Source organism: Marmota flaviventris, chromosome 6, assembly GCF_047511675.1.
Source record: "Marmota flaviventris isolate mMarFla1 chromosome 6, mMarFla1.hap1, whole genome shotgun sequence".
NCBI classification, from domain to species: domain Eukaryota; kingdom Metazoa; phylum Chordata; class Mammalia; order Rodentia; family Sciuridae; genus Marmota; species Marmota flaviventris.
Window position 1 is genome coordinate 75,698,809 of NC_092503.1, and position 26,757 is coordinate 75,725,565.

The 26,757-nt window shown below is 37.6% G+C and overlaps 1 pseudogene; it reads right to left on the minus strand.

The window, feature by feature from the left end:
* Window positions 1–402: 402 nt before the first annotated feature.
* Window positions 403–5,478, minus strand: LOC114086695 (exonuclease 1-like; annotated as a pseudogene).
* Between the last annotated feature and the right edge of the window lie 21,279 nt (window positions 5,479–26,757).

The window sequence follows — 26,757 nt, forward strand, 5'->3', positions numbered from 1 at the left end:
TGAATTGTGCTGCTATAAACATTGGTATGCATGTATCACAGTAGTATTATGACTTTAATTCTTCAGGATGGGTACTGAGGAGTTATGTACTGGGTCATTTTTGGTGGCTCCATGCCTAACCTTTTGAGGAAACTCCATGCTGATTTTCATAGTGGTTGTACTAATTTACAATCCCCCCAACGATGTAAAAGTGGTCCTTTTTCTTCACATCTTCTCCAGCATTTATTATTATTTATTTTTAATGACTGCCATTTGACTGGTTTGAGATGAAATCTCAGTGTAGTTTATAAGTGTCATTGACTTAAAAACAAGTCTTTCAGGCTGGTAACTGCATCATCTTCAAATAGGGAGTTCATATTGGTAAGATTTTCTTGTAGGCAATAGCTTCCCAGCAGTCTGCATTTATTGGAATCTTGTTCTCTGAACACATACACATTCAGATTTTTAAAATATTTCCTCTTCTGTTTCTGGAGTTAGTTGGATCTTATCTCTGACTGAAGACAGAGGCTTCTTACAAGCAATAAGTTTTCAGAATCTTTTATGATCCAAAATTTTTCCAGAGTGCATTGATTTTTATCTGTAATCCTGGCTTGTTCTCAGCATTATGATGATTTCTGTTTTGGATGCTTTCTGGCTTCTTGCTCAGTCCACGGACTCTAGCAGGTTCTAGAGGTTTAGTCTTGTTGTGGAAGAGAATCCTTAGAACTGGATTTGTACAGCCCAGGAACTTTGTTCCTTAAAAGTATGTCTTTCCTCTACTTTGTGTACAACCAGATATATGAAAAATTGTGCTCTATATGTGTAATATGAATAGTAATGCATTCTGCTATCATATATAACAAATCAAAAATTTTTAAAAACTGTGTCTTTCTTTGAGAAATGAGATAAACATTGCTTGGAATTCTAATTACCTTGATTATCAAGTAACTTAATATTACAATCAGATTTTTCTGAATTGGAATTCTTACTGGAAGGCTGAGAAAGTTTTGATGTATTTAAACTTTGTGGTCATAACTCTATATTTTCCTGAGACTGTGAAGACCACTCCACTTCATGTAAGGGTAGAGACTTGCCACCTGACTGGTCACTGACTGAGATGGATCAGGCACTGCATTGTTCTCAGGCATAATGGTGCAGGGACCACTCATTCTGAGCAAATACTACAATGCTATGCTTGGAAAGGGGTTGGTTCTGGAAAAACCTCTAAGACTTCCAGACCAAGTGAAAGAACTTCTCAGCATCACCAGAGTTGTGGTGAAACAGTCCTTATGAATTTGCTTGTTCAAAGAGACTGAGACTCTTCATCAGTAAACATAGTCACATTATTTGAAAATTGATCACCTGAATTATGTGGTACCTTTGTATCAACCAACTTCTGGCTTCCTAGGTCTAGATAATCTGACTCACTGAGATTAATTACTTTATCTGTGACAGCAGTTTCATCTAGAAGCTTGCTACTCCCTTTCTTAGATACACAATCAGCATAATCCAGAAAACACCAAAAAAAAAAAAAAAACCAAAAACAAACAAACAAACAAAACCAGTTTCTGATCATTGGAACTGCAACTACACCACTTTTTTTTGTTTTGTTTTTTTCTCTGTAAAAATGTTGTAAATTTATTTTTGGTCTGAGGTGGTGTGCTTAAGTTTTTTGTATGAGTAGGTCCATATTCCAGGGCAATCACAAGCATTACATAAGAGTTCAATGATTCATTATTTTTGAGCTATTTTTCTTGGTCTTTGTAAACAAGAGAAAATATTGATTCAATAGATAATTTTCTGACAGCTCTTCACTTCTCGGTCTTTTCACCATGGATGACTTTGTTGGGAGACTTAACCATTTAGTATTAATCATTTGTTTAATGCCAACAGTACTTACTTGGATTTTTCTTCAATTGTGTAGCATCTGGAACAATATCCAACTTGAGTCTAGGGCAGTAATTCCTATGCAGGTGCTATTAATAGTAGATGATTTTTTGCCATGTTTTGGCTTCCAAGTATGACTTCTTGATAGGTCAGACATAGCAGTGTCTGGATTGTAGTTGTCTATCTGTTCACAAGTATTTATCTCCTATTTCTGTGAGCTATTTGAAGAGCTACTGAGTCATCAACATATCACTCAGCGAAATTTAGTGTTTCAAGATCAATGTCATCTTTGGAGTCATTCAAAGTGGCAGGTTTCCTTTTGATGTGATCAAAAACTAGTTGAAAAAGGAAAGTATTGTTGGCTCAAATAAATCTTTTCATATACTCCTCTGTTATATTTATCTTGAGATAATGTTCAATTTTCTTGATAATCTTTAGATCTGGATTTCTGTTCAGTATGAGTACTTTTATTTAAATTTAGTTTTTCTTCTAATTTGTTATATAGTAGAATGCATTACAATTCATATTACACCTGTAGAGCACAATTTTTCATATGTCTGGTTGTATACAAAGTATATTCACGTCATTCGTGTCTTCATACATGTACTTAGGGTAATTATATCCATTTCATTCCACCATCTTTTCTGCTCCCATGTTCCCTCCCTTTGCCTCCAAGCCCTTTGCCCTATCTAGAGTTCATCTAATCCTCCCATGCTCCCCCTTCCAACCCCACTATGAATCATCCTCCTTATATCAGAGTAAATATTCAGCATTTGGGTTTTGGGGATTGGTTAACTTCACTTAGCATTATATTCTCCAATTCCATCCATTTACTTGCAAGTGCCATGATTTTATTCTCTTTAATTGCTAAGTAATGTTTCATTGTGTATATATACCACATTTTCTTTATCCACTCATCTACTGAAGGACATCTAGGTGGTTCCACAGTTTAGCTATTGTGAATTGTGCTGCTATAAACATTGATGTGGCTTTGTCCCTGTAGTATGCTGTTTTTAAGTCCTTTGGGTATAGACCAAGAAGTGGGATAGCTGGGTCAAATGGTTGTTCCCTTCCCAGTTTTCCAAGAAATCTCCATACTGCTTTCCATATTGGCTGCACCAATTTGCAGTCCCACCAGCAATGTATGAGTATGCCTTTTCCCCACATCCTCTCCAACACTTACTGTTGTTTGTATTCTTGATAGCTGCCATTCTGACTGGAGTGAAATGAAATCTTAGAGTAGTTTTGATTTGCATTTCTGCAATTGCTAGAAATGTTGAACATTTTTTCATATATTTGTTGATAGATTGTGTATCATCTTTTGAGAGGTGTCCTTTCAGTTCCTTGGCCCATTTATTGATTGGGTTATTTGTTTTTTTTTTTTTTTGGTGTTAAGGTTTTTGAGTTCTTTGTATACCCTAGAGATTAGTGCCCTATATGATGTATGAGTGGTAAAAATTTGCTCCCAAGATGTAGGCTCTCTATTCACCTCACTGTTTCTTTTGCTGAGAAGAAGCTTTTTCTTTGAATCCATCCCATTTATTGATTCTTGATTTTAATTCTTGCCATAAGAGTCTTATTAAGAAAGTTGGGGCCTAATCCCACACGATTAGGTTGAATTAGGTCCTTGATTCACTTTGAGTTTTGTGCATGGTAAGAGATAGGGTTTAATTTCATTTTGTTGCATATGGATTTCCAGTTTTCCTAGCACCATTTTTTGAAGAGGCTATCTTTTCTCCAATTATGTTTTTGACACCTTTGTCTAATATAAGATAACTATAATTATGTGGGTTAGTCTCTGTGTCCTCTATTCTGTACCATTGGTCTACCAGTGCCAATACCATGCTGGTTTTTTAAAAATATTTTTTAGTTGTTGATGGACTTTATTGTCTTTATTATTATGTGGTGCTGAGGATCAAACCCAGTGCCTCATGCATGCTAGGCGAGCACGCTACCACTGAGCCACAACCCCAGCCCTACCATGCTGTTTTGTTACTATTGCTCTGTAGTATAGTTTAAGATCTGGTATAGTGATGCCACCTGCTTCACTCTTCTTGCTAAGAATTTCTTTAGCTATTCTGGATCTCCTATTTTTTCAGATGAATTTCATGACTGTTTTTTCTATTTCTAAGAGAAATATCTTTGGGATTTTGATTGGAATTGCATTAAATCTGTATAGTGCTTTTGGTAGTGTGGTCATTTTGACAATATTAACTCTGCCTATCCAAGAGCAAGGTAGGTCTTTTCATCTTCTAAGATCTTCTTTGATTTCTTTCTTTAGCGTTCTGTAGTTTTCATTGTAAAGGTCTTTCATTGTAGAGGTATTTCACCTCTTTCATTAGGTTGATTCCCGAGTATTTTTATTTATTTATTTATTGAGGCTATTGTAAATGGGGTAGTTTTCCTTGTTTCCCTTTCAGAGGATTTGTCACTGATATATAGAAAAGCCTTTGATTTATGGGTGCTGACTTTATATCCTACTACTTTGCTGAATTCATTTACTAGTTGTAAAAGTTTTCTGGTGGAATTTTGTGGGTCTTTTATGTATAGAATCCTATCATCAACAAATAGTGATAATTTTCTTTTCCCATTTGTATCCCTTTAATTTCTTTCGTCTGTCTAATTGCTCTGGCCAGTGTTTCAAGAACTATGTTAGATGAAATTGGTGAAAGAGGGCATCCCTGTCTTGTTCCAGTTATTAGAGGGAATGCTTTCAATTTTTCTCCATTTAGAATGATGTTGGCCTGCAGCTTAGCATAGATAGCTTTTATGATGTTGAGATATGCTCCTGTTATTCCTAGTTTTTCTAGTGTTTTGAACATGAAGGTGTGCTGTGTTTTTTTGAATGCTTTTTCTTCATCTATTGAGATGAACATATGATCAGTCTGAGTATTTTGCATTCCTTTGTTAAACCAATCTCACACAATGACAAGAGATAGTCATAGCCTGAAAGAATGCAAATGTAATAGAACTTCTCTCTGCTTATACATCCCCAAGCTGTCTGCAAATGCCTAGCTGAGCCTGATCAATTTCTATTCCATTTCCAAATTGATCTATTTTAAAAATCACCTTCTTATAGCCCAAAGCTAGGTCAGAGTTTTCTATTATTATAGCTTGTACAATGTGAGCTTTGTCAAGATAGGCCAACTGTGTATCAGATTCATATGGAGCCATGAGACAATCTACCCCCTGAGAGTGTGCTGCCTTAATTACTTTGTGGGCCATGGCATGTGTGATATTGATAGAATGGATGAAACATTCTTAGGCTTCTGTGACTTTCCCTTTGTGGAGAAGTGCTTTCCCTTAAGAAGATCTGCTTTTTATCTTTCTATTCTAGACCTCTCTATTTCCTTTTTTTAGAAGGTAAAGTACACTCATCAAATACAAGAATAGATGACCCCATGAGATAGTAACATACATATTTACAAATTTCACACAAAATTCTATGTATCTATCAGTAGGTTCCAATTGGAGTAGCTTTTCAGCACACACAATAGCTCCTTCGTGAAGCTGACAACAGGTATTCACAAGTATTAGCTTCCATTTATACTTCCTTATATGGATGGGCTCAGAAGCTTCTCTGATAAATTGTAGTAATTCTTGTATCTGCATAGTCCCCCCGCCGCAATTTAACCTATTGCTACCCTATTAGAGCTCTTATGCTCTAGTCCAGTCATTTTCAAATTTCAGAAGTTGGCAGATTTTTAACTCCCCTCCAGTGACAGAGTCACTAGTTTTGGATTGTGATGGGGTATTCTGAATTTAAACACCCTGGTGATCTGGATGCAGGTGGTCAAATTACAGCTTCCGATCATTAGTCTCCTATCTCTCAGGTAATATCTCTAATAAGGGTTGTTGCTCACACTGAGGAAAATGAAAGTGACATACATTTTGTGAAACTTAGGTAAATTTCTCCTAAGTCAGGTAAATAGCCTCCAGTAAACATTTCCTCTTTGGCACAGTAGGGATGTGGCACACAGGGAGATAACTGGTGGCACCCAGGAAACAGTACCAGCAACAACTTCAGTACTTTATTCTGTCTCTAGAGGATGTGTAGCCATGGGTGCAAGCCCACTCCAGACTCCACATTTCTTTTGGCTTGGGCCAGTGGAAAAAAGGCCAAGGATGCAGATCATAGGTAGTGTGGATATAGTCGCAAACAGAGTACAGGCCCTTCATGTATTTTGATTTGTATTTCCCTAATTGCTAATGATGCTGAACATGTTTTTATATATTTTTTGCCCATATGTATTTATTCTTATGAGAAGTATCTGTTTAATTTGTTTGCCCATTTATTAATTGGGTTCTTTGACTTTTTTGGTGTAAAGTTTTCTGAATTCTTTATATATTGCAGATATTATTCCTCTGTCAGAAGAGTAACTAACAAAGATTTTCTCCCATTCTGTAAGTTCTCTCATCACATTCCTCTTTTTTTCCTTTATTGTGCAGAAACGTTTTAATTTGGTGCCATCTAATTTATTAACTTTTGGCAGTATTTCCTGATTTTTAGGGGTCCTACTGAGAAAGTTGTTGCTTGTATCCGGGTGCTGGAGTGTTGATCCTACATTTTCTTCTAATAGTTGCATAGTTTCTGGTCTAATCCCTAGATCTTTGATCCATTTTGAGCTTATTTTTGTGTAGGGTAAGAGATAAGGGTCTAACTTCATTCTCCTATGTAAGGATAACCAGTTCTCTTAGTACAATTTATTAAAAAGGCTGTCTTTTCTCCTGTTTGTTTTTGACACCTTTGTCGAGGGTCAGGTGACTACATCTGTGGGGGTTTCTGTAATGTTGGTCTATGTGTCTGTTTTTATGCCAGTACCATGCAATTTTTGTTATTACAACTCTGTAGTATAATTTGAAATTGGGTATTGTGATCCTCCAATTCTAAGCTTTTTTTGGCTTAGAATTGCTTTGGCTATTCTGGGTCTTTTATTTTTACAAATGATTCTAGAACTATTTTTTCAAGTTCTGTGAAGAATGTCATTGGTATTTTGATGGGGATTGCATTGAACATGTATTTTGCTTTTGATAATATGGCTATTTTACCTATTAATTATTCCTATCCATGAACATGCCTCCCCACAGTCTTGGTTCATCATGACATGTGCTTCTTTTCTCTTTTGATTTTGTTCCCTTCTATTATTCTTCAAGTCTCAAAAGTCTCTTCCTTAATGCTTTCTTTACTTCTTCATAGAATTAATGAGTCTTTCAGAGAAATTGATCCATTTTTCATTTTAGCAATTTTATGAATTATTTTGTTTGTTCATTTGTTAACTAAAGCAGGGATTGTACTTGATTCACTTTTTAACTTCATCACCTAGACCTGTGCTTTATCCATAATAGGTACTCAATATTTGTTGAGTGAATGCATGGTGGATAAATAAATGAACAAATGAATAAATGATCCACTCTGGAATCACAGGAATAGAATTATGCTATGTTTTCTCTGACCAGTATTATAAAATGGCCTACAATAATTGGAAATGGTGTTTTGCATATGTGTTTACAGATCCACAATAAATACTATAGATGAGCTAAGTGTACCCATTGTCTCGCTCCCTCTCTACCCTTGTAATATGCTGTCTCTGTGTCCATGTGCCAGCCTTCTCTGAATTTGTCCTCCTTGCTGAGTTTCCATCCTCCACAAGGCATTTGCATCAGCTGCTTCCCCATTTAGCAGTCTCATCCGTTTCTTCCTCACTGTTGACTCCTTCTTACCCTTCAATTCCCTATTTAGTGTCCACTTCCTCCAGGAACTCCTTTACCAGTAGTAATGACGGTAACAAAAAGAGTGGATAATATTAATAGCTAGCATTTATTAGAGGACACTTTATATGGCTGAAACTGTTGTGAATACTTGTATTGATAATCTCATATAGTCCTCCACAACAACCTTCTGAGGCAGGGACCCATATTAACCTCATTTAAAAATAAGGGGCCAGGTGTGTTGGCTCCCATACACCCATATTCCATAATCCAAATAGCTTCTGAGGCTGAGGCAGGAGGATCACAAGTTTGAGTCCAGTTTCAGCAACTTAGCAAGACACTCAGAAACTTAACAAAACTCTGTCTTAAAGAAGAAGAAGAAGAAGAAGAACAACAACAACAACAACAACTGGGGATATAGCTCCATAGCAAAGTACCCCTGGGGTTTAATCCCTGGTACCAAAAATTAAAAATAAGGAAAAGAAGCTCAGAGAAATTATAGTTTACCCAAATCCACACAGCTAAAGTATGCTAAGATAAAGTATACAGCTCTTATAATAGGTTCAATCAAATATTTATTTGAGTTATTGATTAATGTCTTCATACCTGTAAAGACTATAAACTTAATAGGTTGACTCTATCCTTAGCTTCTTACATGGTGCAAGGTACATTTGAGATAGTAAATATTTGTTAAATAAACATATTTTTATTTGATCCATTATTTCACGGTAGAATTTATTGACCCAGTGTTTTTATTTCTCTATAAATGCCAAAAAGAGTTTTATTAGGACATATTTGTATGTCATTCCTGTTCTGTTCTGTTTCTCATATGGCCATCTAAAATGAGGGAGAGTTTGTGCATGATGATGTGGAGACTACTGGTCTCCCAGAGACATTATTATCTACCACATACCTATACTGGCCTTAAAGGATGTGATTTCAGTCCCAGAAGCCCTACTATCTGGTTAGTGATATAGCATATTGCTATGTATAATCCTGAAACAATATGGTTTGTCCTTTAAAAAATGCTCCACAACATGTTTTCCTTTGGCCCAGTGGCAATGTTATGTCATTCTCAAGGAATGTTTCTTTTGTATCCAAAGGCAACTTTAGCTTAGTTATCAGCAGTTCACCAAGAGGTTCAATTGTATGCTTTGAATGGCAGAAGAGGAAAAACCCTAAAAATCTAGTTTAAATCTATTAAGCGGATCATCCAGGGTTTGGTTGGCTGCCAAAATACACCATGATAAGATTTTCAAATCTAATAATGGAGGAGATTAGAAATTGGTGTCCATTACAGATTTGCGGAAACCTACTTCTTTGCATTAAGACTTAACAGCTGAACTGAGTAAAATATTCACCCTTTTCCCCCTCCACCCCCATTTAGCTGTAAGTGTCATTTTGGCCCATGGACCAATTCTCTTCATGGTGTCTTGGCAACATTCCTTCTTTAAAATATACAGTGAGAATTCTATGTAACAGAGCTTTCTATGTAAGATCTTTCATCTCAACATGGGAAACAATGACCAGGAAGGGAGACAGGATGCCAAATAAACTATGTTAAAGTTATAAATTATTTGTGGGTTGCCATTTTCATTAAAAAATTAGGTGCTGTTACTTCTTAAAAATTCTTTGACAAATCTTTTGGGGCTGCTGTGTATTTATCTATCTACTGTGTCAGTTCTGTGGGTCAACAAGTTTACACAACTGTATAGGTGGTCTAAGCACAAATGTTTTCCTAAAATATGCAATTCATGGGGGTAGATTTTTCTACTTAGTTACTATTTCTTTCTTAGAAATTAGAGTGTAATAGTCTCCTCTAATTTCAGAAGTGTGAGAATTAAACTATAATTTCAGAATTTTGAATCTTTTCTAGGAAACAGCCACTGTACACACATTCATTGAACTAGAATGTTCTAGAAGATACCATGACTTTGAAACAAGACTTTGGGGTCTATGTTGGCAACTATTTTGGACAAATCTGAGTTCATCACTTTTACCTCTGTCTCTAAAGTATAGTACCTGAACCACTTTCCTACCAGTTCAAAGTCAAAGAGACACATGTCAATGGCATCCAGTTTTTTGTCAACAAAATTATTTCATTAGTCTCTCACCAGTACCAACATTGTTTTTACAGAAAGGTGTTTTTCAACACTCAATTTAAAACTCATAATCATTTTATCTAATCAAAGACTTATTTTACTATAGTTCTGGTAAAATCACAAATCATCTTGTTGTTTTAATTATCCTGTGAAATATTTCTCAAGCAAAGGTGTGATTCCCATTGAATCTGATAAAGTATTTTAAATATTTCTCAGAGACCAGTATTTAAATAACCAAATAACTCACAGACAGTCCTTTCATTCCAGGGACTCCAGTTTGGGAATGTCTGAACTAGGTAGAAAGGAATGAGCCTTTGTTAAATGAGTTCAGAGAACTAACAAATTCTCACAGAATTTTCTTTAAATTCTCAATTCCAAAAATAAATGAACTTTTAATCACCTGAGTCCTTGGAGGTAAGGGAAGAATACAGTAGCATGCACACTCTTTCCTGGGAGGGACTTCTGGATTAACCTTTGTAACCAAGGAAATTGTGACACCCGATGAAGAATATACCTTTTAGTAATGGGAAAGTAAATGTTGAGGGGTCAGAGGGGTGAAGTGTGGGGACTGTGGAGGAATCATCACAGGGTGGATCATCAGAAGCCTCCAATGCTACCTACTTCCCCTGAGGTCTGTGACCATCAGACCTGCCACAGAATTATAAGAAATTTATGAGTGAAGTATAGTAGTGTCAGAAACTTTTCCCTCAGCACTCTGATGTTTTGAAAAAGAGTCATCCTGCCCGAGATTAAATTTCAAATCCATCACTTAGCAATTGTGTGGATTTGGATGAGTTAAACAAGCTTTCTTATCCTCAGTTTCCTGGATATAAAATCAGAGTAATGACTTCATAGGATTAAAGTGAGATAATGAATATTAAAAGCCCATCACATCCTGGACAAATATTATATCCTTTTCTGACCAATAGCTTACGTGGAACAGGTCAGATTATTGATCTCAGCCTTTTGTATCTGGACTTGAAGGTGAAAATAATGATTACAAAAGAGAGAAGAGTTTGGCATTCCTTACTCTAAGGGACTGTTTCCAAATAGCTAAAACAAGTTCTACTGAATAATCAAGACAACTTGTTTTTTTTTTTTTTTTTTTTTTTTTAGATCCTTGTTGTATAATGCACTCAAATTTTTAGCTAGAGTCCCAACTTGTTTAGATCTGGGAAGAGTCCATAACAATCAAGTGGTTAGTGTTTCCCAACACTACATTTATTATTGTTCTTCAAGTTAGAGAGAGGTTCCCCAAATGCTAACCTAAGCTGTGATTGGGACCATCTTAGAACAATTCTCTACCAAGGGACCAATGATGAGAGTAGAAATCTATTACACAAGTCTCCCATTCACAGAGCTCAGGGATAGACGTTTTACTACAATGCTGGTTAGATTCCAGAAAAACAGAAACAAAAAATAAACACAAGATTTCTTAGGAAAACAAGCCCTGTCTGGTTAGCATATGCTCAATACAGAGACAACTGTCATCTCTGTCTTTTCTAGGGAAGGAGCAGCTTCAATGCCATGCGCTTTGCAGAAAACTCCCTGGCTCAGAAAAAGGAAAGAATGTGGCCAGCAAAGAACACATTTTCAACAAGCTGAGCAAACATGGCTTTGACGTCAGGGAGGGAGTATATACATGGGTAACAAAGGAGATGTGCACACATGGGGATTTTGTGGTACCTGGGTGACTGCCCAGAGCACTAAATTCTGGAGTTGAGAATCTCTTTGAAGACCCTTCACAACGCCTGGGAATTTCAAAGAATATCATCATAACTCAGAAACACTTCAAATGTCATTTTACCTTGTTCTTCTGCCTCCCCATTGTGCTGGCTGTCCCTAGTGACAGATGATAGCCCAGTAGTTGCCTGGGGGAGGGAGTGGGTTGTAGCAGATGTGAACATCTGGATCACCTGCTGCTAACCCATCAGGCTCCAGCTTCCCCATGGCTTTGGCATCCACAGGACATTTCTGGGGTGGCCTCTTCTCCAAGATAACTGAATCTTTCAGAATGAGGGTTTAAACTTTGATTAAAATGTTCCATAATGTTCTGCCTATTTAGTGAACTACACTTACTCCACTTTGGGGCATGGAATCTTCTTCACTGTCTTTTACGTGGGTAATTAGATTTTGGATTGTAGTCCTTCTAACATTTTAAAGTGAAGAATACATAGCTGGGGGCTTGGGGAGAACTGAGAGCATCTTGTGTTTTCTTGCTAAATAAATAACTTAGGCAAAAGCCAGCTTTGACTCTGACTCTAATTCTACTTTCTCTCTGTGGGTTTTCCATACAGTTCCTCTGAATGTAGAGAGAAATCCAATATCTATGAAGGTGACTTTCAACCTCATTCTGCCCTATTCAGTCTTCTTAAAAAAAAAAAAAAAAAAAACGTTAAATGAGTATACAATGACACGGCACATCTGTTTCTGGTCTGGGAAAATCAGTAAGGATAGGGGTGATTGAGAGCTACATTAGGTGAAACGATTACAAAGAAATGTTAAAATGTTGAAGTGTGCCATTTCCCCATTTTTATCTAATACACCCACTATTTGGGAAAAAAATGATGCAAGGCTCAGCTGATGTGGTAGGGTAGGGGTGGAGACTTGGGTGTTGCATTGAGGTTAAGCAAATGGCACACTTTTCAATAATCTAGCTGTAAAAACTGCCTGCTGGGAGAGGTATCTATACATGATGGAAAAACTTATTGGCATTTGATGGCTAAGTTTGCCCCTGTGTGATTTTGAAGATGTGATTGCTTCTTTGTTTTGTCTTTTAAAATAATCTGGTATTTTAATTAATATTTAGGATTACCTTTTGATGATGTTATTCTGTATGGCAGTCTAGTTTTCTAAAATCCTTTAGGTAATTTTTAAAAGCACCAGACTTGTTTCCAAGAAGTAGCTTGAGCACCAGTAGGAGCAGGCATATTAAGGTTCAACCCAATGAAAATGCAATTTTTAGTTTGAAGAATAAACATATGTTGGGAATCACAAAAGTCAAAGTCCTCTAAGCAAGGTTAAGTTGCTTTTTAATACATTGAGTGTGCATATTTAGAAGTCTGGGGATTTACAATCATCAAGAGGACTATAACTTTCTTTTTTTCTGATTTTGTGTGTGTAAATTTGTAGTGCAAGTGTTTCATTTCTCTAGACATTTGCATTTAATTTGCTGCTTAATGTGAAGAAAAGAAAAAAATTTAAAGGTAAGGAAACCATGCTCCAGAATGAATGTATTACATTTCCATTACTACATGAACATTTTCAGTTGCTTATTGTAACAGTCCTGTAATCTCAGGAAAGTGGTTGAAAACCCTGTTCAGAAGATGGATTTTGACTTTAAGATAAGAATTCTCAAAGATTCCAAATAGTTGAAAGAGTCCATTCTCTCTTTTAAAATTACATTTCATTTCAATCTGTATCTTACTTCATTATTTAGAAGTATGGTTTGTCACTTTTTGACTTTAATTCTTATGATCTTTTTAAGAAATCACTACTGTAAAAGATAGGGCTTCTTTTTTTGTAATAACCATGACAATGTGTACAACTTTTCTCTCAGTCTGCTCCTTTTGCCTTTTGTAGGTTTTCCTTAAAATAAGCAAATAAACAAGCAAAAAAGCTTGCTACAATATACTCTAAGTTTGTATCTTCACAAGATTTATGTGTTAAAATCCTAACCCCAAATATGATGGTATTAGGTGGGTCCTCTAGGAGGTAATTAGTCACAAGGGTGGAGGCCTCAGAATTGGGATTAGTGCCCTTACAACAGGGACTCTAAAGAGCTGTCTTGCCATTTTTCTACCATGTGTGTTACAAGAAGTTGGCCATCTACAACTTGGAAAAGGATCCTCACCAGAACCTGACCAAGGCTGGCACCTGATCTCAGACTTCCTCTAGAACTGTGAGCAATAAATGTTTATAAAGCTATGGCACTTTGTTATAGCAGCCCATACTGACCAAGGCACCATTTTGAGGAACTTAAAATCAAAAGAGGAGGAAGACATCATCAGAAGAAAGTAGCATAATTCTAGGCAACATTTAGGTTCAGGAGGATTTAAGAACTGTCTTTGGGAAAATGTGGTAAGTCGTATACATTGGAGATTTGACTCTATGAGATTTTTCAGCAATTAGGGTCAATCACTTAGAGATTGGATCTGGCAGCAACTCAAGGAACAAAAATCATGGTACCTGAGGCATCTTGTCTAGTTTAAAGGAGCACACACAGTGGAAATTTGGAATGGCCTCTGTCAGGCAAGCATAGTGCATGGACTCTCCATGGGCCTACTCTGGGCTCCACTAATCCCTGCAGGGGTCTCCCAGACACACTGTACACAAGACAGCTTATCATGGGGCGAGGATAAAAATAGAGAAGAAAAGGACACATTTTTGTTGTTTCTGTTTACGGAACTCAACTCTTTGGTCTTCAAAGGTCTTAGCCTTGTAGAGCTGTGGGCTGTTGTTTTTCGTTTATTCCCTCAAAAGAATGTGGAGGGAGAAATATTGCAAATACCCCCTGCCTCGGCATTGTTTGATTTTTTAAAAAAAATTAATATAAACAGCTCCTAGCAGCTGGTTGAAACAATTATGCTCTTCACAAAAGCCTTTGCAGATGACACTGAATGTTAAGAAAATAATTCTTTCAATTAGTGTGTGGCCGGTGCACCTGTGAACTGGAATCATCCAAGGAAACATATCTGTGAGTGTCAGTGAGAACAATTCAGGAATTCATCCACTCTGCCTTTTTCTATTGCCACATTCAAACAGATGTTAATCCTTGGGGTACACATGCTGAAAGAGCCGCCTTCCTATAATCCCGGGAATAAGAGAAACATAAGTTCAGATCAGGAGAACTATCAATTTTCAACTGTCTGCCATTAGTATCATTTCTTCTTGGTTTTAGGATCACTTTGGATGGTTAAAGTTGTTGTCTTTCCTGAGGAGCATAAATATACTGGAGACTTATTATTCTGTATATTCCATATATTAAAACAGCAAGTTCTGTTGCTAACTGTATTAGTGTTCAAATTGTTGCTGTGTTTACCAGAATTTTAATAGTTCTCTAGGGTTTTATCCTTTTCTTCCTCTCTCCCCCAAACTTTTTTTTTTCCACTTAGAAAATGTTAAAAGTGGATGACTGCTTCCTTTTTATGCTCTTTCCTAACATCTGTACATGACTCATTGGTCATTGTATGGAGCTAGCTATCAGGTACAGTGACAATTTATTTCTCAAAAACATTGAATGAGCACTCTACATGCAGTGTTGTGCTTGGTGTTGGGGTGTCAATGTGAATAAGACTTGATTTCTGACTTGGAAATGCTAATAATTTTGCTAAGATCTTTGCTTTAATTGTCTGTTTTAATGATCTATTATGCTATGCAACAGAGTATCATCATCCTGTTTTTCTAGGCTCCTTTCTTACCTGTGGAAGTGCAATGGTTTGAACACTGCTCCCTCCAAAACTATATGTTGAAATTTAATTGCCACTCTAATGGATTTAAGAGGTGATGCTTTTACATGGTAATGTCAGATCCTTCCTGAGGGCTTTGCATTCTTGGGTGGGATCAATGCCTTTATAAAAGGGTGACTTGGGCCTTTTGTATCTCCTTGCTTGTCCACCCTCTACCGCGTGGTGAGAAATCATTTCCCACTCCAGAGGCTCAGTACTCCAGGTGCCACCTTGGAATCAGAATTACCAAGTCTGCTGACACTTTGAACTTGAATTTCCCAGCCTTCAGAACTATGAGCCAATACATTTCTCTTCATTGTAAAGTACCCAGTCTGTGTCATCTGTTCCAGCAACAAAAACCAGCCTAAGATGGGAAAAAAGTAGGACTTTGACTTCAGGTGTCAGTTATTGAATTGCGATGTAATAAACCACCCCAAAGCACAATGGCTGAAAACTACTACCATGAGCTAATTCTGATGAGTATATGGGTCAGCTGAGTGATCTGCTGACCTGGGCCAGCTTGGCTGATCTTGTCAAGGAGGAAGCCTGTGGTCAGCCAGAGGCTCAGTGGACTGGCTTAGTCTAGGTTTGTTTCACTTACATGTCTGGGATTGACTGGCTGTTGGTGGGAGCGATAAGGAAAGCCGGACGACATTGTTTCTCATAGTGTGGACGAATAGCCCAAACTCATTGAAAGAGTGACAATGGGTTTCCAAAGGACCCAGCAGCAGCAGCATAAAAGGCCTATTGTCACAACTGGCACAAGGTCCCTTCTGCTGATTCTACTGGCCAAAACAAACTCATAGGCTTTTCCAGATTCAAGAGGTAGGGGAATAGACTCCACCCTTTAAGGTGAGAAGCTGGGAACTCTAGTTGTAAAGAGAATGAAAGTATAATAGAATGAAGAATTAGAGGTACATACAGAAATATTCATGCTATTCTTTAGCTTGGTTTAAAAACATAAAAGATAATATTTTACCTTATTGCATTTGTGAACATTGCCCAAGAATTACTTTTTTCTAAACATCACCTAGATCCTAAGCTGTATACATTATAATCTCTAAGATGACATTGTAGATTTGAAAAAAATATATGTTTTTTTAAAAGAGTAGTAATGCAGAAGAATTTCTCAAATCATTTAAAATGTTACTATACCTATGACTGGCTTTTGTATTTCCCAATCTTATTTAATCCTTTTTCAAGGGGGTCACATGTGTTCCAAGAAATAGTTTGTGAGAAATGCTATTTCAGAATGTGTTTCCAATCTTGGATATTCACCTACAAAGTGCAAGCTGTGGTCCAGCATTCCAGAACAAAGGAATTAAATGATTTAAAAATGGACAAAAGTAAAAAAGGGGTATTTGGATTTCTGTAACTTGCTCAAAAGTTTCCTTGAAAAGGAAGTCCCCAGAAATAAATGTCCTTATACAGTGTCATAGAGTCCTGATAGTTGGGAGGATCCTTAGAGATCACTTAACAAGAAATCTCAGACCCTACACTCCCATTGGCTTTCTCACTGCCACGCTACTAGAAATTGTCAGAACTATTAGAGAGTAACCTAATTTATGGAATTGGTGCTCAGTTTAAGTTCTTAAAAACATTCCTTTCTTAATATAAATGTAGCACTCTTGGGTTTAGCAATTACACTAACTTAGTTGTGATGATGTTTGTGACATTGGGCAAATGACTTTCCCATTCTGGCTTTAGCTCACTTATTAGCAAACTAAGGCAATTCAGCTAATGAAATTATTATTTTAAGAGAAATTTATTCATCATTTATTGTATGCTGAGTAGTAAGTTACTGATCACTTCTTATCTCAGAATCATTCAGCACATATTGAACTCCTATCAAACTGTCGGCAGTTTTTCCAAGTACCAGTTTGCGAAAAAGGCAACTATTCCTATGGAGCAGTCATTTTAAGAGGTTGGAAGTGTCCAATAACAAGGAAACAATTGAGAAAATATGAATAGTGATAGATAAAAATTACAATTTTTCTGTTGTCTGTCCTAGACCAGACAGTTACCTATTAGATCTCTACATCTTCCTGAGTGTTAAAACAGCTACTTTTACATTAGAAGGTCATAAAGGCCATGAAGAAGTGAATTTAAACTGACTTTTGAGCAGTAAGAAGCCAGGATACAAAGGATGGAGCATATTCCAAGAAAACGAAACAGGGTAGCTAAAGGCCCCAAAGTAGGAAATAAAATGAAAGAAAGTGAACATGAATGAGGCCGGGTGGACAGTTGGTTAAGTGATGACCAGATGAGGCCAGAATGGAGACCCAGGGCCAGATAATGACTTTGGGAACCAGAAGAAGGTGTCTGAATTTTATTCAACAGCCTTGGAAGCAATAATAAGTTTGTAAGCAGGGAAATAGTATAATTTAATTTACATTTTGAATGTATTGATCTGTGTGCTGTATAATACATAGATCACAGTAGGCAAGAATGGAAATGAGATTATGTCCTGTGCTATTGAAGGAGCTCAGATCAGAGATGGTGCTGGCTTGCAATGACAGAAAATATGCAGAAAAGTGAACATATCTGAGAATCGTTTGGGGAGTAAGGTTGAGAGGACCTGGTGATGTATTGTATTAAAGATGGAGAGAGCAGAAGAGAAAGGAAGCAAGAGTGATCCCAGATGAGAGTTTGGGGCAATTAGATAGTGGTGACTTCATTTATTCATGCAGATAGGTGAATTGGAAATAGAGTTCTGCTTTGGCTCTATTCAGAGTGCAAGGAAGATTATGTGTTTCATAGTGGCCACAATGCTCCTCCACAATGTGATTTTTCTGTCACCCACCAAGAGGTGCAGTCTAATTCCAAGAATCTGAGTTGGCCTTAGAGACCCATTCGTAACTAGTGGAAGACTATGGAAGGCTTCAAAAGATTACTTGGTCTATGGATGGACCCTCTTGGGACTCTTTCTTGTAGCCCAGTCGCCATGCCATTAGAAGCCCAAGCCACCTGGAGAGGTCTGGTGTAGTGTTCTCATTGACAGATCCAGTTAAGCCTCATCTGTTAGATATTCCAGAACAGACACAAATCATGAGAACAGATCTATGTATACCTCAGACATTCAAGTCACCCCAGCTAGTTGGGTCAATTGAGGCTCAAACATTGCAGAACAGGGATGAATCAATGATGCTTTGCCCTGTCCAAATTCTTGATCCACTATATTTGGGGGCATATTTAAATATTTCTTGTTTTCACATCACTATGTTTGGAGTAGTTCATTACTCAGAAATAGACAACTAAAACAGCTTGAGATGATTTCACTAGACATCCAGGCAGAAATTTGAGCAGGTTGTTGGATATGTAAATCTTGATTTTTTGATAGAGGAGATAAAGATTTGAGAGTATTGATGTGGTTCAAAGTGAGAACACAGAAGGAGAAGTCAGGAGGTCAGTACTCAGCAGAGCACTTTAGTATGTAGAGATCAAGCAGAGGGGAAGGAGTTGGCAAAGAATCTTCTAAGTACAGAAAGCACACATCCTGGCTTGCTGGGGGAAGCTTTGTTGCTTTAGGATTATATCTGTTGGTTTATTTTTTAGCAATATATTATTATTTTCATTAAAGTAAGCAGAGATAGCTGTAGAATACCCCATTTTGTGTTTCCACCATCTGTCATGGTATCACCTCTAGGAAAGTATAGATCAGGTGTACATTCACATTTTATTGACAGATACATCTGAAAGTTAACCAGTATAACCCACTCTTTTCCCAGCCTGTTTTAGAATATACGTTATACTCCCCTAGTAGATAATATGCTTTGGTCTTCTATTAAAGTGACAAGGACACATGCATTGGGACCAGCTAATGCCTTCTAGTCTCAGTGATGGTGAGGGACATTATTTATTGCTGTTGCCCCTGTTAGTTACTTGTTGGTAAACATTGCTGTGGACTGTGGATTTCCTATTGTCTTAATACTGCCCTTGATGAGATTGGAGTAAAGTGTGAATTACATATGAGAAATAGAAGCCAAAGAAGTCCTGCCTATAGAGGTAATGAGGGGCCTATAGTGAGCAACTCTTTGATAGTACCATTTATAGCTACTTATTTTTCTATTGTTTGTTACTCTGCTCTTCACCACCACACTCACAGGAAGCATCATCCTGGCTTTACTTGAGAGTGTTCTTGAAGAAGTGGTTAACAGCCTTAGTTTATGAAATCTCCCACTCAGTGTGTCTTTTTAATGTGTGATAAAATAGGAAGTATGCATGAAGCACTGCTGCTACATCTCTAAGTCCAATACTTCTTAGTGGTGAGCTGAACTATCTGCTTTTTCTAATGGAACACTGTTTTTTTTTTTTTTTTTACTTGAATAAGTAACAGCAGAAAAATACACTTGTTTAGACTTGTGTGTTTGGCAGGTATTTTCTTGAAAATCAATGAAAAGAGCCTGTCATGCAAAGGAAAGCTACTTAACTGTGTCAGTTGCCAAAAATAGAATTTTAACTTTCCAATAGAAATTCAAATTTTGGAAAATTCTTATCTGGACAGCTTTCAACACTTGAAAACTTTTCTGATGAGATCAGTAGTAAGTATTAACAAATGTGATTTGTTTTTATATTATTTTTTTTTATTGGTTGTTCAAAACATTATAAAGCTATTGACATATCATATTTCATACAATAGATTCAAGTTGGTTATGAACTCCCAATTTTACCCCAAATACAGATTGCAGAATCACATCGGTTACACATCCACATTTTTACATAATGCCCTATTAGTAACTGTTGTATTCTGCTACCTTTACTATCCTCTACTATCCCCCCTCCCTCCCCTCCCATCTTCTCTCACTACCCAATCCACTGTAATTCATTTCTCTCCTTGTTTATTTTCCCATTCCCCTCACAACCTCTTATATGTAATTTTATATAACAATGAGGGTCTCCCTCCATTACCATGCAATTTCCCTTTCTCTCCCTTTCCATCCCACCTCATGTATCTGTTTAATGTTAATCTTTTCTTCCTGCTCTTCCTCCCTGCTCTGTTCTTAGTTGCACTCATTATATCAAAGAAGACATTTGGTATTTGTTTTTTAGGGATTGGCTAGCTTCACTAAGCATGATCTGCTCTAGTGCCATCCATTTCCCTGCAAATTCTATGATTTTGTCATTTTTTAGTGCTGCGTAGTACTCCATGGTGTATAAATGCCACATTTTTTTTATCCATTCATCTATTGAAGGGCATCTGGGTTGGTTCCACAGTCTAGCAATTGTGAATTGTGCTGCTATGAACATCGATGTAGCAGTATCCCTGTAGTACGCTCTTTTAAGGTCTTCAGGGAATAGTCCAAGAAGGGCAATAGCTGGGTCAAATGGTGGTTCCATTCCCAGCTTTCCCAGGAATCTCCATACTGCTTTCCAGATTGGCCGCACCAGTTTGCAGTCCCACCAGCAATGTACAAGAGTACCCTTTTCCCCACATCCTCTCCAGCACTTGTTGTTGTTTGACTTCATAATGGCTGCCAATCTTACTGGAGTGAGATGGTATCTTAGGGTGGTTTTAATTTGCATTTCTCTGACTCCTAGAGATGGTGAGCATTTTTTCATGTACTTGTTGATTGATTGTATGTCCTCCTCTGAGAAGTGTCTGTTCAGGTCTTTGGCCCATTTGTTGATTGGGTTATTTGTTTTCTTAATGTTTAATTTTTTGAGTTCTTTGTATACTCTGGATATTAGGGCTCTATCTGAAGTGTGAGGAGTAAAAATTTGTTCCCATGATGTAGGCTCCCTATTTACCTCTTTTATTGTTTCTCTTGCTGAGAGAAAACTTTTCAGTTTAAGTAAGTCCCATTTGTTGATTCTTGTTATCAACTTTTGTGCTATGGGTGTCCTATTAAGGAATTTGGAGCCCGACCCTACAATATGTAGATCGGTGCCAACTTTTTCTTCTATCAGACACAGAGTCTCTGATTTGATATCTAGGTCCTTGATCCATTTTGAGTTAACTTTTGTGCATGACGAGAGGAGGGGATTCAGTTTCATTTTGTTGCATATGGATTTCCAGTTTTCCCAGCACCATTTGTTGAAGATGCTATCCTCCCTCCATTGCATGCTTTTAGCTCCTTTATCAAATATAAGATAGTTGTAGCTTTGTGGATTAGTCTCTGTGTCCTCTATTCTGTACCATTGGTCCACCCTCCTGTTTTGGTACCAGTACCATGCTGTTTTTGTTACTATTGCTCTGTAATATAGTTTTAAGTCTGGTATCGCTATACCGCCTGATTCGCACTTCCTGATTAGAATTGCTTTTGCTATTCTGGGTCTTTTATTTTTCCATATGAATTTCATGATTGCTTTATCCATTTCTACAAGAAATGCCGTTGGGATTTTGATTGGCATTGCATTAAACCTATAGAGAACTTTTGGTAATATCGCCATTTTGATGATGTTAGTTCTGCCTATCCATGAACAGGGTACATTTTTCCACCTTCTAAGATCTTCTTCTATCTCTCTCTTTAGGGTTTTGTAGTTTTCATTGTATAAATCTTTCACCTCTTTTGTTAGGTTGATTCCCAAGTATTTTGTTTTTTTTGAGGATATTGTGAGTGGAGTGTTTTTCCTCATTTCCGTTTCAGAGGTTTTGTCGCTGATACACAGAAATGCCTTTGATTTATGCGTGTTGATTTTATATCCTGCCACTTTGCTGAATTCATTTATTAGTTCTAGTAGTTTTTTTGTAGACCCTTTTGGGTCTTCTAGGTATAGAATCATGTCATCTGCAAATAGTGATAATTTAAGTTCTTCCTTTCCTATTTTTATGCCTTTAATTTCTTTCGTCTGTCTAATTGCTCTGGCCAGTGTTTCGAGAACTATATTGAATAGAAGTGGTGATAGAGGGCATCCCTGTCTTGTTCCAGATTTTAGGGGGAATGCCTTCAATTTTTCTCCATTGAGAATGATGCTAGCCTGAGGCTTAGCATAGATAGCTTTTACAATGTCGAGGTAAGTTCCTGTTATCCCTAGTATTTCTAATGTTTTGAACATAAAGGGATGCTGCACTTTGTCGAATGCTTTTTCTGCGTCTATTGAGATGATCATATGGTTCTTATTTTTAAGTCTATTGATGTGGTGAATAACATTTATTGATTTCCGTATATTGAACCATCCTTGCATCCCAGGGATGAATCCTACTTGATCATGGTGCACAATTTTTTTGATGTGCCTTTGTATCCGATTCGCCAGAATTTTATTGAGGATTTTTGCATCTAGGTTCATCAGAGATATTGGTCTGTAGTTTTCTTTCTTTGAGGGGTCTTTGTCTGGTTTCGGAATCAGGGTGATGTTGGCCTCATAGAATGAATTTGGCAGAGCTCCTTCTTTTTCTATTTCCTGAAATAACTTGAAAAGTATTGGTATTAATTCTTCCTTAAAGGTTTTGTAAAACTCCGCTGTATACCCATCCGGTCCTGGGCTTTTCTTGGTTGGAAGTCTTTTGATTGCTTCTTCTATTTCATCTATTGTTATTGGTCTGTTTAAGTTGTGAGATCCTCCTGACTCAGTCTGGGCAAATCATATGACTTAAGGAATTTATCGATGTCTTCACTATCTTCTATTTTATTGGAATATAGGTTTTCAAAATAATTTCTAATTGTCTTCTGTATTTCTGTAGCGTCTGTTGTGATATTGCCTTTTTCATCCCGTATGTTAGTAATTTGAGTTCTCTCTCTTCTTCTCTTCGTTAGCATGGCTAAGGGTCTGTCGATCTTATTTATTTTTTCAAAGAACCAACTTTTAGTTTTGTTAATTTTTTCAATGGTTTCTTTTGTTTCAATATCGTTGATTTCCGCTCTGATTTTAATTATTTCTTGCCTTCTGCTACATTTGCTGATGTTTTGCTCTTCCTTTTCTAGGGCTTTGAGATGAAGTGTGAGCTCATTTATTTGTTGGTTTTTCCTTTTTTTGAGGAATGACCTCCAAGCGATGAATTTCCCTCTTAAAACTGCTTTAATTGTGTCCCATAGATTCCGATATGTTGTGTCTGTATTTTCATTTATCTCTAAGAATTTTTTGATTTCCTCCTTTATGTCTTCTGTAACCCATTGATCATTCAGTAACATATTGTTCATTTTCCATGTGATGTAGGATTTTTCCTTCCTTCTTTTATCATTGATTTCCAGTTTCATTCCATTATGATCAGATAAAATGCATGGTATTATCTCCACCCCTGTATATTTACTGAGGGTTGCCCTGTGGCATAATATATGGTCTATTTTTGAGAAGGATCCATGTGCTGCTGAGAAAAAAGTATATCCACTTGATGATGGTTGATATATTCTATATATGTCAGTTAGGTCTAGGTTGTTGATTGTGATATTGAAATCTATAGTTTCTTTATTCAGCTTTTGTTTGGAGGATCTGTCCAATTGTGAGAGAGGTGTGTTGAAATCACCCATAATTATTGTGTTGTGGTCTATTTGATTCTTGAACTTGAGGAGAATTTGTTTTATGAACGTCGCAGAACCATTATTTGGTGCATAAATATTGATAATTGTTATGTCTTGTTGGTGAATGGTTCCTTTTAACAGTATATAATGTCCTTCCTTATCCCTTTTGATTAATTTAGTCTTGAAGTCAATTTTATTCGATATGAGGATGGCCACCCCTGCTTGCTTACGAGGACCGTGTGCGTGGTATATTTTTTCCCAACCTTTCACCTTCAACCTGTGTATGTCTTTTCCAATCACATGTGTCTCCTGGAGGCAGCATATTGTTGGATTTGTTTTTTTAATCCATGTTACCAGCCTATGTCGCTTTATTGGAGAGTTTAAGCCATTAACGTTTAGAGTTACTATTGATATATGGCTTGTACTTCCAGCCATGTTTGATTATTTATCTTCTTCTTCTTTTTTTTTTTTTTTAATTTAGTTTGTTTCTCCATGGTTAGCTTTCCCCCCGTCCTCTGTCTTTATAGAGGCACTTCCCACTGATGGTTTTGGTTATTGTTTTTCATTTCTTCCTCGTGTAGTGTTTTGCTCAAGATGCTTTGCAATGCTGGTTTTCTGGCTGCAAATTCTTTTAGCTTTTGTTTATCATGAAAGATTTTTATTTCGTTGTCATACCTGAAGCTTAATTTTGCTGGATACAGAATTCTTGGTTGGCATCCATTGTCTTTCAGTGTTTGAAATATGTTGTTCCAGGATCTTCTCTCTTTCAGCGTCTGTGATGAAAAATCCATTGTTAACCTTATTGGTTTACCCCTGAATGTAATCTGCCTCCTTTCTCTTGTAGCTTTTAATATTTTCTCTTTGTTTTGTATATTGGATATCTTCATAACAATGTGTCTTGGCGTTGGTCTACTGTGATTTTGTGTGCTCGGTGTCCTGTATGCATCTACAATTTGTATATCCGTTTCCTTTTTTATTTCTGGAAAGTTTTCTGTAATTATTTCATTCAGCAGGCTACTCATTCCCTTGGTTTGAATCTCTGTACCTTCTTCTATCCCGATGACTCGTAGGTTTGGTTTTTTTATGTTATCCCATATCTCTTGGATGTTTTTCTCGTGGTTTTTAACCAGCCTTTCTGAGTTGGCTAGGCTCTTTTCAAGATGATATATTTTGTCTTCATTATCTGATGTTCTGGCTTCTACTTGCTCCACTCTGTTGGTGATACTCTCAATTGAGTTTTTAATTTGGTTTATCGTTTCCTTCATTTCTAGAATTATTGTTTGGTTTTTTTTTATAATCTCTATCTCCTGATAAAGATGCTTAACTTCTTCTTTTATCTGTTTATGTAATTCATTTTCAAAGTGTTCTTTCACTGTTTGGATTTGCTGTCTCGTATCTTCTTTAAGGTTCCATTCCATTTGTCTAAGGTATTCCTTGAGTTCTTTATATGACCATTTTTCTGCTGACTCTAGGTCCTCCTGAATATTTAGGCTGTCCTTCATTGTTTGTACTCCTTTTCTTCCTTGCTTTTTTATGCTGCTCATGTTACTTCTTGTTCTGTTTGACTGCTGAGTTTCTGTTTACTCTTATAGATTTATTTGATGCTTGGGAGGAAAGATATTAGAAGGGAAGGGAAGAAGTCACTAAAGAGAGTGATAGTAGGCAGGTAGAATTCAAGGAAGGGGGAATAAGAAAATTGAAAAGAAATGAAAAGACAAAAGGAACAAAAATAACAAAGATTAGATAATAAAGAAAGAAAGAAAAGACGAAAAAAAATTAACAAAAATAATAATGATAATAAAAAAATGAAAATTAAAATAAATAATAATAATAATAATAAAATAAAAAAATAGAAACATTGAAAAAAAGTAAAAGAACATCAACAAATAAAAATTGAAAATGAAAGAAAAAGAAGGAAAAAAAGAGAAAAAAAAAGAAAAAGAAAAGAAAAATGATAATAATAATAAATGCAGTCCTAGAGTTCTATTAACTTCTCTTCCAGTAGGTGGAGCTGTGCCCACTGGGCCAAGCTTCTCCTCTCAGTAGGTGGGAACCATTCACTGTGCAGCAGCTCTTTCTCCTAGACTGGGCTGGTCTCCAATCCTGAGTGTCTAGGGCCTTGCCTTGTGTTTCCTCAAGCCAGGCCGTGCTCACCTGTGGCGCTCACCACAATACTGTCTACACGCCAGGTCTCCTGCTCCTGGGAGCCCTGTTTTCATGAACACCTGGGCTCACTCTCCCTGTTTGCCTCCCTCAGACCCTAAGTTTGTAGAGCTTGGGGCTGAGATCCCCCAGCGAATTTGCTTGCCCTCCTGTAGCCACGCCCCTGGTAGCTGGTGCAAGAGCCCTCAGTTGTCAGCACTGGTGGGAGCTGTAGCCGGGAGTTCCGCGCCGCGAGTCCCGCGCCACTCCTGATTCCCTCGGTCTGGTTATTGCGTTCACAGGAGAGAGCTGGGAGTGGCCCTTAAGGTTTCCCCGCTGTGTGGAGAGAGATGATTAGGGGATTACACACCTGTCACGCTGGTTTCAATGCAGTTATCTCCTCCGCCCGTGACGCCATTTCTCTGCCATGGTGGTTTCCCATGCAAATGGTGACCGTTCGTTCCCTTTGCTGGGTGACCAATGCAACGGGTGGGTCCTGACTGTCTCTCCCAATCCCTGTTTCAGTCCTGTGGCCACTGCCTATGAAGGATCTGTTGTCTTTTACCTCTGTAAGTTCCTAAGGGCCGACCAATTATTTCAGTGGGATTGTTAGTGCTGAGTCACACGAAGCAGGCGAACCGGAGCTTAATTGCCTCCGATTCGGGCTCTGTGTGTGTGCTCTGAGGGGCCCAGCCTGTACACCCCAGATCCACGTCAGCTCAGCATTGCCTAGTGATCCTGAGCAAACAGCATTTAGACAGTTTACGGCTCCCTATGCCTGCGCAGTTGAAGATGTCAGAGACTTGATCTCTCTGCGCCTGCCACCATGTTAGATCTCCTCGGTAATATTCATGTTGCCCTTACAGCTTCCTGGCATAAGCAAGTTCTTGGGATTATACAAACTGCTGCTTCTGTTTCCAGTCCAGATTTCTAGGAATGAAACCCTGCCGCAGTCGCCTCCGTCTCTGGGCCGCGCTCACGGGCGCTGCGCTCGTGTGCGACCGTAGCAGAGCCGCCCTGGCCTCCGCAGCTCTTTAGCCCGGTGCCCGGCCCCTGGGGCCCAAGCAGCTGCCGCCGCGGCTCTCCGTCCCCCTC